This window comes from Furipterus horrens, unplaced genomic scaffold (assembly GCF_987537825.1).
Source record: "Furipterus horrens unplaced genomic scaffold, mFurHor1.1.pri manual_scaffold_6, whole genome shotgun sequence".
Lineage (NCBI taxonomy): Eukaryota > Metazoa > Chordata > Mammalia > Chiroptera > Furipteridae > Furipterus > Furipterus horrens.
The window spans coordinates 17,924,888-17,941,824 of NW_028327176.1; the positions used below are offsets into that span (position 1 = coordinate 17,924,888).

The 16,937-nt window shown below is 37.7% G+C and overlaps 1 protein-coding gene across 4 annotated transcripts in view; it reads left to right on the forward strand.

Moving 5' to 3' along the window:
* The window catches only part of LCLAT1 (lysocardiolipin acyltransferase 1), a 141,220-nt gene that overhangs the window by 16,581 nt on the left and 107,702 nt on the right, over positions 1 to 16,937 (forward strand). The gene's annotated exons all lie outside the window — the stretch shown is intronic.

Below are 16,937 nucleotides of genomic sequence, written 5' to 3' on the forward strand. Positions count from 1 at the left end.
GCAGGAGGAACGGATCATGGACCAATGGCTGCACTGCAAATTGCTCAGAAAACTGGGAGCCTGTTTTCTTCTCTTACAAAAATGGAAGTGCCCCTAGAGTCAGAATGCATATTGTTCTTGCATTTGATAAACTTTTATTACTTGTCTTCTTTATAGGTATTATAATGATAGGTAGGTTTTATGCAAAATATCTTTGATTGGTTAGGTCTTAGAAATATTTTTTTGCAGAGAGGCAGGATACTGTGTCCTTTCATACTCATTTCTGATATTTTTAGTTTTCCTAAATATTTTTTTGGGAAAAAACCTAAGAACCCTATTAGAATAATTTTGCTTCTTTTAAGTCTTGCCAGCCCTCCCCACCCCCGTCTTGTAATGGAATCTTTTGTGTCATATTTAGCTAATGCATTAAATGAGTTTTAAGTCAGATGAGGAGAAGAGATTAGCTGTGGATCACTGTGTTGCCTAAACTATTTTTGCATTAAAAAATTGTAATTATGCCTTCCTCAGCATTCTTTCTGGAGTTTAAAAAATTGTGCAGTGATTTCTTATCTCTGAATATAGTTGATATTTGTGTACAATACATCCATGGCCTCACCAGTCAGTGGAGAACCGGTGTTCCTCTTGAAAAATAGTTTGCCTGGCTCTATCTCTCTCTTTAACATTTATATGTGTGTGTATGTGTATACATATATATTTTACAATCCTTTTTATTTTACTTAGTGTCTTTGGGATAAAAGAGCAGGGATATGGAGAAGAATCTGGTGGACTTAGAAGCCACCCAGTTCTCCTGTTCTGGGTCACTTGTGTCTGGAACATCTTCTTTGACTTTGTTATCAATATTTTCTCATCCCTTTACATAAATTATTCTTGATAGTTTATGAAACTAAACAAAGGCCTTTGTGTTGATTTCTTCTGAAGTGACGTGAAAATGTACCTACTTTAATGGGTGGATAGATGAATGTGGACACGTTCAAAGTGATGGCAAATTTCGAAAACTTTCAGCAGACTACATACTGCACTTATCTTTTGTCCTCTTACATGAATTCTGCTTTTGGGTTGAATCGTTGTCCTCAGCTGTTTTAACTTTTTCAAGGGGCTCATTAAGGGGATAGCGGAGATGAATGGGCAGCAGCTTGTTGTGGTTGCTGTTTCTTACAGTCTGGATTCAGCTCTGCAGGTTCTGAAACTTGATTCCTGCACCTCATCCAGTGCTCATGACTTCATTCATGCCAAGGAAATTCAGAAGGGGTTGATATTTTCAAAAGCCAGAGGTCTGTTTATTAATTTACGTGGAGAGATGGACCTTTCAGTTCATGTTCACTCTTTGGAGTATCTTTCTGTGTTGATAATCTAAGTACTGAAGGATGTCTTACCAGTAGTAAGAAAGTTGACTAGTATGCCAAGAGATCATATAATGGCATACAGATACAAAGGTAAACATGCTTTAAGGATTTTATTAAATTCATAATCAATGAGGGAATCAGGCAAATGGTATAACTGGTTCAGAGGAAAAGTGAAAAAAAACCCCCACAGATTTATATGAAGTAAAAGAATGTTGACAAGGATTGCATATGGAGTCAGAAGTGGTTTGTGGGAGGGGGGAAGCTGGGGAGCAGTGGGGGAAGTCAGTTGGCAGCTCTGCCTGAGAGTCTGCACATCTCTGTTACCTACGACTTAGAGTTTCGTCGTCGGCAGCCGTCCGTCTCAAGAGACGATGGTGTAGCTTCTTAAGAGTCTATCTGCACCGCCGAGAATGGCTGTGCAGTCCGACTCGGGAGTGACACGTTATCTGTCTCCTCCCGTGTTGAATCGACATCTTGTGATGACGCTGGAGTGTCCTCTCCAGTGAAGCTGAAGCTACAGAGCCTGGGCAGGGTGATATGGAGGGTCTGCTGTTGCCCATGCAGCAGACCCCCCCTCTCTTCACAGCTGAGGGATCCAAGGGAAAGACGGAGTCAATACAGCTTGGCTTCAGGTGCGCCGCAGGAGTTGCCGGTGTTGACTACAACGTCAAACCGCCTTAGGGACTCCGGCTCCGGATTTTCTGTCGGGGTTTACTCCCTTAGCCTTTCCTCTGGAGAGGTATGCCGCAAGGCAGCGGAGGTTTTTTGGAGTCAGAGTTTTCCTTCCCTGATGTGCCCTGACTGGAAGATCGAACCAGCAACACTTAGCTTGCAGGCCGACGCTCAATCCACTGAGCCAAACTCTTTGTGAGAGTTTACAGTCTCACAAAGAATTGGAATGTGTATGGTGAAAGCATGTGCTATAAACGGGGCCTCATTCTCCATGTTTTTTTCCTGGACATGTTGGTATGAATTATAAGTGGGAGTTAGAAGACATCCGAGGACAGTTCTTCTGGACCCTCTTGGAGCCTGATGGACCCTTACAGTTGTACTGTCACTTTGTTATTGAATGCAGACATTTTAAAATAATTTGATTTTAACTAGATAATTTAAATAATTGGTTATACACAGATCCAGGTTTGGATCTTCTTATAGAAGTTGATAATTTTCTTTTTGCCACTGGGTCTTTTTATGAAAAGCTGGTGGTGACCTGCACTATACCACAGGGAGGAATAATAAATGTAATCTGGTTTTGTATGCTTTGCTTTTATAAATATATAATTATTAAAGTTGCTTAAAATTAGTGGGAGGCCTTATTGTGGAGTTGGAAAGAGCTTTATGATAATCTGAATTACCTTATGTACAGAACATGTAAGTATTGTGATTTTTTAACCTAATCTACTTTTAATTCTTTCTGACATTTTAATGTATCTTTAAACATAATAAGTTTTAAATTAACATGCATGTTTTATACAACTGGATACAGTATTTCTCTGTTAGCCAGAATAAATGTTAAATGATTCTTTCCTTTTCATGATTTGTTCTGATAGATGATTTCTCCTAATATTGTGATGCCCTCTAGTGAATTCGGCCTTCAGATAAGAAGTTTATGAGAGGCAGCAGTCAGTACACTGAAATCTTCAAAAGGAACATTCTAGTAATTAGAACTGTTCCTACGTATATGCGTTGTTGAGATGGCGAGTTTCTTTCCCTGGAAAAAGTCTCTCATGAGTCTTACTGTTGAATTAAGTGTAATTGTTCCAGAGTGCTTCTCAAGTGTCCTTCAACTTCAAGGTTCTAGATTCATATGAGCCACTAGTTATCACTCTGAGGGTTGTAGAGATTTTGAAAGTAGTGTTAAGTCATGGATGTGACTTCCTCAGTTTGGAGGAGACAGCAGTAGCTAACCTTTATCGAGCATTTGTTCTGTTCCTGCAGCTGCTCAAAACAGTTTACCTTCATGTCATTTAATCCTCACAATATTCCTGAAGTAGGTACCATCTTCAGTTCCATTTTAGTACTCCCTCAACAAAGTGGTGGAACCAGGACCGACTTAGAGCAAGTAGCAGTGGAGAGGTTAAGGTCATTTTTAATTGTTGGCAGCCCTCTGATAGGATATTCAGTTGTCTCTATCAAGCTACAATAATTACTTTTGGATACATTGTCTTTACACTGCTGCATTAAGTGTGTGATTTCTTGTGAGCTTCAATCACAGATGTGGTAGTTTAATAATGTGTACCTAATTTTTTAGTCTGTATAAGATATTTGGCCCATAAGGTACTTAAAGACTTATTTGCCGGGCAGAATGATACAGTTAACTTAAAATATTCTGAATTTCATAGGTGACTTCTATTTTAGAGTAAAATTGAATGTTCAATCTGTGTTAAGTTCTAGAGTTAGTATTATATTAAGTTGAAACTTGGAGTGTTTACCTTTTCAAGAAAGTAATTATAAGCCTTGACTCATGCAAGGACTATTTCTTTTTGAAACACTTAAAAATTCATTTTGGTTTTTTGTAATTATAGTGTTTCAGTAAGAGAGACATCTAAACAGGGATTGCATTTGGCAGTTATGTGCATGTTCTTGTTCTAAACTAAGCACTGTTTCTGTGGTTTAGATTTTTCTTTTATAAATAGAATTTTAATCAGTGTAGGTTAAACTTTTTCCCAGGCATGTTATAATTAGCACTGGCTACAACTTAGTCTTAAAATGTGTATAATAAATTTAATATTTTATAAGCACTCCTGTCATTAAATGAAAGCAAATAGGAATCATTTGGATATTTAAAAAATTCTCTAGTTTGTTTTTCCATAATAGTGTGGAAAGTATGGCTACCGAATGAGAAGTTAATACATTGCCTGTTTGATTCTGTCACTGGGAATGATATTACTTATATTTGGAGTCACATGGTCTTAATATACCATGGCAGCTCATTCATATATTCTTTAGAGTATACTATGTATTAATGCAGTTACTGGGAAAGAAAGTAGTCCTGAAGAGTCTACTTTCCAAATATCAGTAGTTTGCCAGTTCAGGAGACCTGACTTTCAGTTCTTAGTTTGGCTTTAAATAGTCAGGTAATTTGGGACAATTTCTCTCACCTCTTAGAAACTTAGTTTTCTTATTGGTAAAGTGAGACTTGGATTGAATGATATTTTGATGTAAAGTTGATTTACATTGGCATCCAACTGAGAAATGTGCTCAGTGCAGTCTCTTTGGGAAGGTTTTACCTTTCCAGGGCTGCCTCCCAAGGAAATTGTCATTGCTTATGTTTACATCTAATTTTTGACCAAGTTGCATTACTCTGCTCGATAACCCATCATATTCCCACAGAGCAATGTCCACGTGACTTTTAATTGCTTCAAAAATTTAGATTCGCTTTCCAGTTTTGAAGGTATGTTACCATTCATTGAGGGTAATTTATAGAATGTGCTTGCTAAAGGTTCTGTAGGGATTTTCCAAAACAGAACTTTAAAAATATTATAAGCATTGACAGCATTGTTGGAGTCAATATTGCAGCCTCCCAAGTCAGTCTTTTTGAAGCCTATGGCCTCATTGGAAATATGACTTCCGATATTTTTATAAAAGTTCATTTACTTTATGGGACTTCCTATTGTACTCTATGACCCTAGATTTGAGACTCTTATATTAAATTTTTAGAATTTTCTCAGCATCATATAACTCAGAACTTTGCCATAAGCCAATATTGTTTTATTGTGATTTTAAGATAGTAGCATTAGATGAGCAGATCCTGTTTCTGTTTCTTTGTCCAGAACTTAGGGGAAAGCTAAAGCTTGGCCATACATTTAATAAATCTTAGCCACCTATTTTAATATGATTAAAACTGGTAGGATCGGAGTGTTTAATATGTACATGTTTGCCTAAGGCTGTAACATTTAGTAACATATTTGCCAGACATTTAAAAAGAAGTGGCTCAGTTTTAAATAATTAAATTGAATTTTTCATCAAATATGATTTTACTTTTCAAATTGTGGTAAATTGGATTTCAGTGAACTGAAATTCTTTCCTTTTGTAGAAATAACTTTACAGATCTTTTCCCATGGTAATGGCATATTGTGTGTTAAAATTTTAAAAAGCAGTAACTCTCAGTTAAGCAGAAGGTTCTTTAGAACCCGACTAATTACATTATCTAAACATTAACAGACTGCTATGTGGTAGAAGGAGTTTTTGATAATAATTCCACTTAGGCTGATCTTTCGCCAAGGAATACTTGAATATTTTCCATGGGACGCTTTATGATAAGATAAGAGATGTATGTTACTATTGGAAACTATTAATTTTAGAAATTATCAGCAGATACGTTTTCCTTGCATGGCCGCCCTCATTTGGTTGGGTCATCCCTTAGCTGAATAAGTCTAAGCTGCCTGGGAAGAGGCATGGCAAACCTTTACATGAATGTTTGGAACTTTTTAAGCATACACCAGGTTTCCAGTCAATGGAATATGCACCACTTAAATTTCTCTGACAGCTTTTTTTCCTCTCCATTGTTAAGGAGGCAGGCACGCTGTGCAATGGCATCTTTTTCAACTCTTGCCATTAGACGAATATAGGGGAAAGGGTAGAAAAAGCGATTTTTATAAAGCTTTGTTTGGTTTTACTAGAGGCTAGATATTAGCTTTCTGTCTTTAATAAGCACATATTTCCATTAATCATGGTAGTTTCTAACTGTTCACTTTTTTAGTGTTTAAATCTAACACTTCTTTATTCCAAATAAAATTCTTATTTTTATTCAGAGTTGAATGGTGACATTTGAATTTTTCTGGTAAAAACAACATTTTGCTTTATTGCTATTTTCAATGGTAACTAACATTCCCCCTAAACTACAATAAATAATTAGAATAAAATATACCATTTTTAGGTTAACAGTAGTTATTCAAAAAAGAAAATTTTGTGTTAATGCAATAGCAGATTGTTTTTTAGTTTCTTGTTTTTTTTGTTTTCTTAAATTCCTCTTTTGAGTTTAATACTTGTCATGTGTGTTATATGCTTTATATAAGAGTTTGAACTTGGGTACAAAAGAGTCAGCTGGGTTTTTTTTTACAATCTTTGGACCGTGTACTTTGAGCAAAATTTACATATTTTAAACTTTCTGCCCACTTTCACATAACTCATGTTTTTTATATTTTAACTCTTATGACTGTTTAAAAAGTCTGTTCTAGTTTCCAAAGCAATACAAGTTTGTTAGAAAATATTAAAGCATTAAAAATATACAAAAAAACTGGAAAGTGAAAATAAATCCCCACTGCTTACAGGACAAAGACTTGTGAGAAAAGCCCGCAGTAAAACACCAGGACACAGGACTTGAACTGCAAAGTGAGGCGTTTACTCACGGTTCTCTAGAACTGGGTGCGCAGCCAGAGACATCAGGCACACCGAAGTGGAAAAAGCAAACTGGTTTTATCCCTAACGCGAGGGGTCCCTCCTCCGTTTCTTCATTAACTGGGTGCTCTGGAGTTTACAATCTAGCGCGATTGTCTAGGGGTGATAGGTCTGTCTCTAGCTCTCCTTTGGAGATTCCCTAACTTGTTTGTTGAGTTGTCTAGCTCTATCTCCCAGTGTTTGGTGATGGATATCTTCCTCCCTTTGTTCTCAGAGAAATCGTTGATGAGCTGTAGAGTGTTATTTCCTTAGTTGTATATTTGTGTTATTTCTTTATTTATTGTTGACTCAGAGACCAACCCCCTGATTCATGATTCAGTTACAGTTGGTCTTAGCTGTTAGTCATTTCCTTTTGGTTTGAGAGTCACCAGCTTCCTTGTTCCCTACAGACTGAATCTGTTATAGTAAGGAAAGGGCATTATCTTAGAACTGTAGATAGCTTTAACTGCCATGTTTAAAAACATTTTTTAATGTAAAAATTAAATTATGAAATTATAACTTCATGATATCACATTGTATGTCGTCGTCGGCGGCGGCGGCGGCAGCCGTCCGTCTCGAGAGACGATGGTGTAGCTTCTTAAGAGTCTATCTGCACCGCCAAGAATGGCTGTGCAGTCCGACTCGGGAGTGACACGGTATCTGTCTCCTCCCGTGTTGAATCGACATCTTGCGATGACACTGGAGTGTCCTCTCCAGTGAAGCTGAAGCTACAGAGCCTGGGCAGGGTGATATGGAGGGTCTGCTGTTGCCCATGCAGCAGACCCCCCCTCTCTTCGCAGCTGAAGGGTCCAAGGGAAAGACAGAGTCAATACAGCTTGGCTTCAGGTGCGCCGCAGGAGTTGCCGGTGTTGACTACAACGTCAAACCGCCTTAGGGACTCCGGCTCCGGATTTTCTGTCGGGGTTTACTCCCTTAGCCTTTCCCCTCCGCAAGGCAGCGGAGGTTTTTTGGAGTCAGAGTTTTCCTTCTCTGGGACATTGTATGTAACTCATAGAAAATTAAATTGTAAGTATAAAATAACAAAATTAATTTAGCACTACTAACAAGTTATCAACTGTACTTATTTTTCTCACTTCATTATAGACTGGTAGAAACTTTGACATATATTGGGATTGGTCTTCCGTTTACACTAGGGAACTATTCACCCAACCAACTTCATCTTTCACTGTTCTTCAGAATATAGCCAGAATACTTTTGCTTAGTTTTGCCTTGCTTGTTTTCATTCATGTGGTTGCCTCATTCCTGGTTACATTCTACCCATCCTTCCTGGTTCACTTCAAATCCTACCTGTGGCAGGGACTACCAGCTGTTCACCAAAATTTATTCTCTTCTTCCTGAACCTGGAGGTAGCTCCTGTTTCCCACGTGACTGAGTTCTAGCCAGTGGGATATGGGTGGAAATGGCAGGGGGTGGTTGTCTGTGTTGTTTCTCTTCTGATGGCTGGATGGATACCGCCATGTAGGACACGGGGGATTCAGAGCCACAGCCGTAACGAAGCAACCTGGGTTCCTGAAGAGCTGTGTGGAAGACAGTTGTCCACCAGCCTAAGTCATCCTCCCTTCCCCTCCACTGTTACACACGCAAGAAATAAACTATTGTGTTAAGTTGGGTTCTGAAATTTGTTACCTCAGTTTTACCTACTATGATAATACTATTCAATACGTACTTCTAGGAGGCAATTTCTTACTATTCCAGTTCACTTACGTCAATTATTATATTTTCTCCCAAAATTCTATGGTATTTATTAGGTATTTGCTAGTCACATAAAAAACAAAAAACAAAAGCAGAAAAAAGGAAAAAGGCAGCATGTATATAATTTGTGCATGTCTTGAGTGACTTTGTCTGGTATTTCTTTTTTTATAAATTGTTTTTCTATTACAGTTGTCCCCCCCTTTTCCCCATTGCTCTCCCATGCCTCACTTACCTCCTGGTATTTCTTTTGTATACTCTTTGGTACACAGTTTAGCCACTCAGCAAAGATCATAGGAATAAAACGTTGGGGAAAAAATTTTAAATAAGGCATAGATAGATATTGGTGTCTGCAGTGGTGTTAAATTTGGTTAACTTCCTTTATTTTAGTTTTCTCTGGTTAACTTTTCATTCTAAAGGAGAAACATGTTGGAGAAAACCCATGATTTAATAAATTAGAACAAAGATCTTACAAACTAGTGAAATTTGTAGTAACGAAGCCAGTTCCTTTTCTCAACTCTCCCTCCCTTTTCCGTTCTTCCAAACATTAAACTTTTACAACATGTACTGTTCTAGGCCCTGGGGGTGCAGCAGTAAATGAAACAGACAAAAATTGCCTGCTTGGAATTTACAGACAATAAACAAGTAAAACATTTGGAATGCTAAATGTGATCAGTCTCTGGAAAAAATGAAGTGGGGCATGGAGTGGGGCTGGGGGGTGGGTGGCTGGACATGGGCTGATGCTTGGAGTGTGTGCTACATGGGGTTGGGGTTCCAGTTTTAAATTAGGTCGTCAGAGAAGGCCTCTCTGGGAAAGGGACTTTGGGCTGAGACCTGGATCAGGTGAATAGAAATGTGTGGCTTACTGGAAAAAGAGCCATTAAATAGAGGAGACCACAAGTGCTCTTCAGCCGTCAGTGAGAGTGATGAAAACTTATAAAACTGATTGTGGTGATCGTTGCACTACTCTGTGAATATATTAAAAACCACTGAAATATAAACTTTAAATGCATGAGGTTCATGCTATGTGAATTATATCTCAATGAAGCTGCTATAAACAAAACCATCAGAGCTTTCAAGGTCTTCAGCATCAACCTAGGAAAAACCCTTTTTCCCTAATGGTCTCATTAGAAGTGTTCGGTTCTGTAGTCATGATTGTTACAGCAGATCAAATGGATTATGTCCAGTTAGACCCAGATACGGTGAAGCACAACGATCATTATGAATATTAGTAAATTTGTATTCGATTACATTGGCTGTAAGTTTAAAAAAAAATTCCAACACTAAAATCTGGTAATTGTATATGCAGTTTTCATTGCTTGTTGCTAAAGTAATAGCATTATCCATTTATAACTTGGGGAAGAAGGTAATGTTGGCTTCGTGCTCAGTAAATGCACAGTCTCAGGGATAGAGGCTGTGCTGGCTTTGCAGCCACGCAGCCCACCAGCATGGCAGTTGTCCGAGAGCTTTGCCCTTACAGTCATGCATGCTTTCTGTTTCCTTTTAATGGTTTATATTCGGAACAGCTTGGCTCTCTTAGGCTGTCTCCCTGGCTCCTGATTTTTCAGATTCTGGCTCTTAGAGCTTTCATTTTTCTCCCCCTCTGGAAACAATCTTTAGCTCTCAATGAGTGTTTCTGTTGTATCACAAGTCTACCTAGATCCTACCCATCTAGGCTGCGTGGACTTAAATTTTTCCTCCTAGATACTTAGAATTCTAGAGCTAGAAAGGGTCTTTGAGTTCAGAATTATATAACCAGTCACTGCAAAGTTATATTAGATTCTCAACAGAATTATATAACTAGTCACTACATAGCTTGTATTACATTCTCAACATCTTGAATTCTGTCCTCGATGTCTTCTTTTACTGTTACTACAGTATTTCCATAAGGAATTAAATAATGCTCATTAAAGGCAGCTTCCCATTGACCCTAAGGAGATTCTTTAGACTCTATTACAGTGGTTAAATTATTGATTCTGAATTTGTATTTTATTAAATAAACCATCAAATCATTTGTCTCAGTCTGTAATTACTTTGCTACATGACCAGTTGTCCCTTGCATTGATAAGTTATCAAATGACCTCATTGTACTTTGGAGTTAAGAACACTTGACTTTGTAGTTCAGACCTAGCTCTGCCACTAACTCATTCTGTGACCTTGGCAAGTATCTTACTCTGATTAAAGATAAATTTTGTATTTCAGAGGTAGATCTGATAAGCTAGATTTTCCCCCCTCCAAGTGAATGGATGTTATGCAGAGAAGATAACTCACAAGGTGTGAGTAGAATAAAACCAAATGTAATATTTCTCCTTTACCCTCCTAAGACCCAGTGAGGAGGAAAGGAACGGGTGGGTCTCTGCTCCGTAACGAAGTAGAGCTTCACTGCTTCTTACTACACAGGCAAGATGCAGTGGGTAGAGAAATGGTTCTGTGTCATCAGGTGAGGGAAGAAAAGGTAATTCTGTCTACAGTTCTTTTCAAGTTAGGGGTTGGGGAGTGCCCTGTGGCTTCAGCCAGGCCTAAGAGAGCCAGCTGCTTGTGTACAAGAAGCCAACCATTACTCTTTTTATTTTTTTCCTGTTGTTTAGAAGTATTTTTTATTTTTTGTATTTTATTGATTATATTGTCACAATAGTTCCAATTTTCTCCCCTTTACTCCCCTCCCCCCAGCATCTCCCTCCCCCAGCAGTCCCCCCCGCAACCATTACTCTTAAAACATTGCAGAAAGCTCATCACACTCTTACCTTTCAGATGAAGCATTTGTAACTAAATTCATGTGATGAATCTTGGCTATATCAGTTTACTAAGTATGTGCTATGTACCAACTGATTGCTGCACAAGCACTTTACATATATTAACTCATCTGATTTTCACAGCTCCTGACCTGTATTTCTTTTACCCCAGTTTTCACAGTTGAGGCAGTAGCAGGTTGGAAATTTTGCAGTTATTAAGAGGCATATCTGGGATTCAACCCCAGAGAATGAAGGTTTGGCTAATTTGTGGGTGAGCCTGATGTTTCACTACAGGTGGCCTGGGAGTCATAAAGGAGATTATCCTGGGAGCTCCTGTAGAGATACCAAATTACTTTACTTTTCTGGGTTTCTTTGTCTGTAAAATAGTTTCAAGAAACTAGGACCTTGAAGGGCTTCCTGTTGAACAAAACTAACGTTTTGAACTCACAAATTTTAATACTTAAATGATTCTTGTTACTTTTCAACAAATTTATTTTAATACGGCATGAAACATTTTTGTGGTCATCAGTATGCATGACACACTCCTCTGTGTAGAAGTGAATTAAGCTGCACTGTCTTTGATGGTGTCCACTGAACACATGTGGCATCAAGCACTTGCAAGTGTGTCTAGGGCAAATTGAGAAGCACTGTAGCTTTCACAAATTATAAAAAATGAATATAAGGTAGCTTATTAATAATGTACTTTGATTATATCTTGAAATGATACTATTTTAGATATATTGAGTTAACCTATTAAAATTCATTTAATCTATTTTTATTTACAAATTACGTGTTTGACTGACATTATATTTTTATTGGACAGTATTGTTGTTGAGAGTCCTAAATGCGAGAGAGAAGGTATGGTTTCAGTGGGTAGGAATGTATATAGCCAAATGATAACCAGTACATTTTTTATAATTTAAATGAGTGGTATCAAAAGGAAATACAGAATTTGCCATTGGATTTTCTTTGCTGAGAGGCTATCATTTATGCATTAGCTTCAGTAACGATGACCTGTTCTATGAGGTTTCATTCTGAAAGAAAATCTATATAATACTATGTCTAGGTCAAACATACATTAGATATTTATATCACATATATTACATAAATATACTTAAGTACCATCCTAAATTAGTTTGTAACCTAAAATTAAGAAATGCATCTATTTTCTGGCTACCAGTCAGTATGAGATGCTGTGAACAATACAGGAATAGATTTCACAGGTCTCTGTCCTGTAGAAATAATATACCGATGAAATAAGGACCAGCTTGATTCAATAACTATGTATATCATGAATGGACAGATAAGCCTTATGGGAGTTCTGAGGAAAGGAGGAGACTGTTTTGAACTAATAAAGTATTTTTCGCTCCATAAGACGCACTCCCCCCCGCCCCCCCCCCCCCCAAAAAAAAGTAGGGGGAAAATGTCTGTGTGTCTTATGGAGCGAACACTGCATCACAGACCATGATGTGTATTACCTGACCTGTCAGCGGTGGCGACAGCTGTTAGAAGAGGAAGCAGTGGGCCCACGTGAAACCCCTGGGGACGCTTAAATGTCCCACTTAACTGCTGAATCTCAGGACGTCTGGTCAGCAAGATGATAGCAAAGAAAGTGATATCAGTGATTGTGAGCAACTGAGCTTCATAAATTCTGACACTAGCGATGATGAGTTCTTGGGGTTCCCAGGAAACTAGAAGAGTACTTGAACCTTAAAGTCTCTCCTCATTTGTTAATGACAGTGATGATGGTTCTTAATACCGTTGTTGACTGCTGTTCACTTTACATGGTTGAAATATTATTCTGTTGTATTTTATGAAATATTTTAGTACACCATTTGGTTCAGAATATTTTTTTTCTTATTTTCCTCCTCTAAACCTAGGTGCGTCTTATGGGCAGGTGTGTCTTACAGTGCGAAAAATGTGGTATTTGGGAAGGGTGACTGGGGGAGGAGAGAGCTGAGCTGGTCTTGTAGATGAAGTGAATTTCTTTAGGTGGAGTGAACCTTGGATGTGAAGAGGTGCATGTTGGGTTTCGTGGACAGGAAGAATTCAGCCATGGCCAGGATGGAGTGTTAGGAAGCTGAATAGTAGGGGAAATTCGGGTCAGATTGTAGACAACCTTGAGTTCCAGGTGTAGGAATTTGGATCCCTTAAGAACTTTAGAGTTCAGTGGGTAAGAAAAGGTTGGGTTTATGACACTTTATCCTTGAGTCTCTGCTTTTGTGGTCGATATCACTAATAGCTTATGTTCTTGACTTAAAATGCTAGGTATTTTTAGTTGTTGGTAACAAGAAATACTAGCGAGTTTGATTTTAAAAAATTTTTATTATTAGTCAAATCCAGTACATGAAATGGCTTGTTAGTATCATCTCAGACTTCCTGTTTGGAAGAATTTTATAAAACATAGCAAATACTTGACAGTTGCTTGTTTTAGATATGAGAAAAGGGTATTTTGCACTGACTGTTGATTTCATTTATAAATTTCCACATACTGTGAATTTATCCCGTTACAGGGCACCCTAAAACTGGCTCTCATTTTAAAGCTCTGGTTTGTCTTGCCTGCACTTTCTCAGCCCAGGAACTGTGGGCTGCATTGTTTAGCCTGTTGAATCCCATGTTCTTCATAAAATTGGAAAAATATCCCTCCCAGGGGTCAAGAGATTGTCCAGTGAGATAAGACAGTTTCAAAAGTACCCAGTAATGTTTGGCACATTGTGAAGGAAGATACTCAGTAATTTCTTCTTACTCCTTCCTGATTTTGAAATGGTCGTCAGTAGAAACTTCTTATTACTTAGTTTAAATATAGTTTTCATGTAGTGGAACTTATAAAGAAATTTGGAAAGCATTTACTTTTGTAAAGTCTTTATTTGTTATAATAACTTGATTTTTTAAAATGTTGACATACCAGGAGAAACTTATGATTTAAAAAAGATAAGTTTGTATTGTCTCATTAGAATCTCCATAAAACGTGAACTATCAAAGGACTGAAGTGTTTTACAAAGTTATTTTATTCCATGAAGTAAACGCATAGTCTGTGGCGTTGAAAGGAAATGAAGTCTGGGAGAAATACTCTGTATCTACCATTTTCTATATCATGTTGTTAAGGAAATGCAGTAAAAGGTTTTTTTTTCTTAATAGCTGTTTTCTCTATTAATGTAAATCTATGAATGTTTAAGTATGTATAGATGAGTGATACCTACCATAAGTAGGATATAGAAGAGTTTCATTACTCAAAAATACTCCCTTGTGCTATCCCTTCAAGTCACATTCTCTCCCTAACCCCTAGAGACCACTGGTCCGTTTTCCTTTTCCTTCTTATGGTTGGATTAGTGGAGGCTATCAAATGATAAATATCTTAACAAACATATCAACTAAGATGAAATATGAGAAATAGCAAATAAGATAATGTATGTGAAAGCACTTAGCATATAGAGGCACCAGGTATTTAATACAAAATAGTTTCATACATAAAATTAGGTCAGTTGCTAAAGCTTAACTGGATTCTTTTATAGAGTTGACTTTGTATAATCTTCGATAACTTTTTTCCTCCTGATGTAGAGCTTTAGGCTTATTTTGATAGGCTTTTATTCCACATGGTCCTGATTGCTGGAAATCTCTGTGTTATTTAATGTCTTTTAACTACAAGTTCTTCATGAGAAAAAGTGACAATAAAATCTACCTCGATAAGTTGTTATGGCAATCAAATGAGATCATACATAAAAATATAAATATGCATGCATGTGTGTGTGTCTATGTGCATGTATATTTATATTAAAATATATTTCATAAAAATTATGGTTTACAGTAAGTTTTACAGTAGCATGATAAATGCATATCATGTCCCTTTGATATCTGGATTTCTCCTCCCTTCCTCCTACCCCCAAGCTCCCTTAATGGGAAAGTTGATCCTTAAAGCATCACTTCTCTGTTTTAATAATTTTTAATAAATGTCATTTGAAATGTATAACAATTTCTCTGTTTTGGGGTGAAGGGGAATATGCCAAATCTGTGTAACTTTATTTTGATATTTCAGGATTCATTTCACATTATACCCATTTCATAAAATATTTTTTTGATTGATAATTGGGACACATGGGCTGAATCTTTCGCAACCTTAGGGCTTCCTTTTTTTTTTTTTAAATCCTCATCTGAGGACATACTGATTTTAGAGAGAGAGGGAGAGACAGAAACATCGATGAGTTGCCTCTCATATAAGCCCCAACTGGGGATCAAACCCACAACCTAGGTATGTCCCCTGGCTGGGAATTGAACCTGCAACTTTCTGGTGTACAGGACGACACTCCAACCAACTGAGCCACCTTTTTCTATTTTTCTTAAAAGTAAAGTACACAGTATTCCAATAAATAACATCCTAGGTGATGGGGTAGAATTACTGCTCTACAAATTTAATTACTTAATCAAGTGCAGAAGCAGATTTAGTATTTTTGTTCTTGCCCACAAATCATCATGTACACTGTCTTTATCATTATTAGTGTTCAAAATATTAATAGAATCAGTAAATTACAGGACTTGGAAAGAACCTTTGAGATCGTCTAGTCAATTAATTCTTAATTCTCTCTAACCCAAAGCCCCCTTTGCATGGTAAATATTTTGTGATATTCTCTTTAGTGTCCTGAAATGAAGTTTACAGTTAATGAATTTTTTACCCACATAATTAAAATAAATCAATATAATTCCCGAACTAATATAAAGGAAAAATAAAAGAGAAATATAATGCAATATGAGGTATGAGTATGCTAGAAGACAAAAAACAAAGAACAAGATTTCTTAGATGCTTGTAGGGGAGTCCTGGTCCATGGACAACCACGGTCTAGACCCAGTTTTCCCATTTCATAGGTAAAGAAGTAAGGGGCGGGGTGCGAGGGCAGAGGAGGGGGTGTTGGATGGCCGGGCTTGGCATTATTACGTTCTCAGAATTGTGCAAGTGTGGTTAGTCGTTGGGTTTGAAAGGGGAACCCAGGCATCGTGATCTGCTCTGCTGCTCCCGGTGGTGCTTCTGAAGCCACTCTTTACAAGAGGGGAATGAACCCAGTGGGCGATGAATCCAGGGGTGTAGATAAGCAGTCAGTAGGTACAAAGCTTGTTTCATGGTTTTTCTAAAGAACTGTATAAAAACACTTTTCATGTTTAAATGAGGCAGTTAACTGGGCTTTAGTCTTTGACTTGTTGCTTGCTGTGGACATATAGATACTGTATTGGGGTTACTCTTTCTGAATTAGTCCGCTGGCTCAGGGAAGCTCTGTGATGTAGCAATAGCACAACTGGATCTCTAACCTTTGGCACCCAGAGGCCTCCCAGGTAGTAAATGAAGTTACTTGGTGTTTTTCTGCTGGGGAGCGTGTAGGTGGTAGACATGTGGACACTTGTAGTAACTCTGGAGGACGTCCCATAGGTTCATAGCCACCTCCACAGTGTTCATGTTCTGGCTTTATTGACCTTGGGCATCAGCTCATTTCTTCACCTGTAGAACTCCTACCTTTTCTTTCTCCCAGGTTGCCACAGGGTCAAATGAGGGAGTGCAGAGCAAAGTGTGGTGTATTGCACTGTGTGATATGCAACTCGATGGATTTGTGTTAACTAAAAGCCTCTCATTTGCCCTCTCCAAGATTGTAAAGAGAATGAGGTCCTATTTTAGTACTTTGCAGTTTATGTGTGATTATTATTAATTTATGATTTTAAATTTATTTTCCGATTACAGTTTAAAAAAATAATTTATTTGTTTATTTTCAGAAAGGGGAAAGGAGGAAGAGGG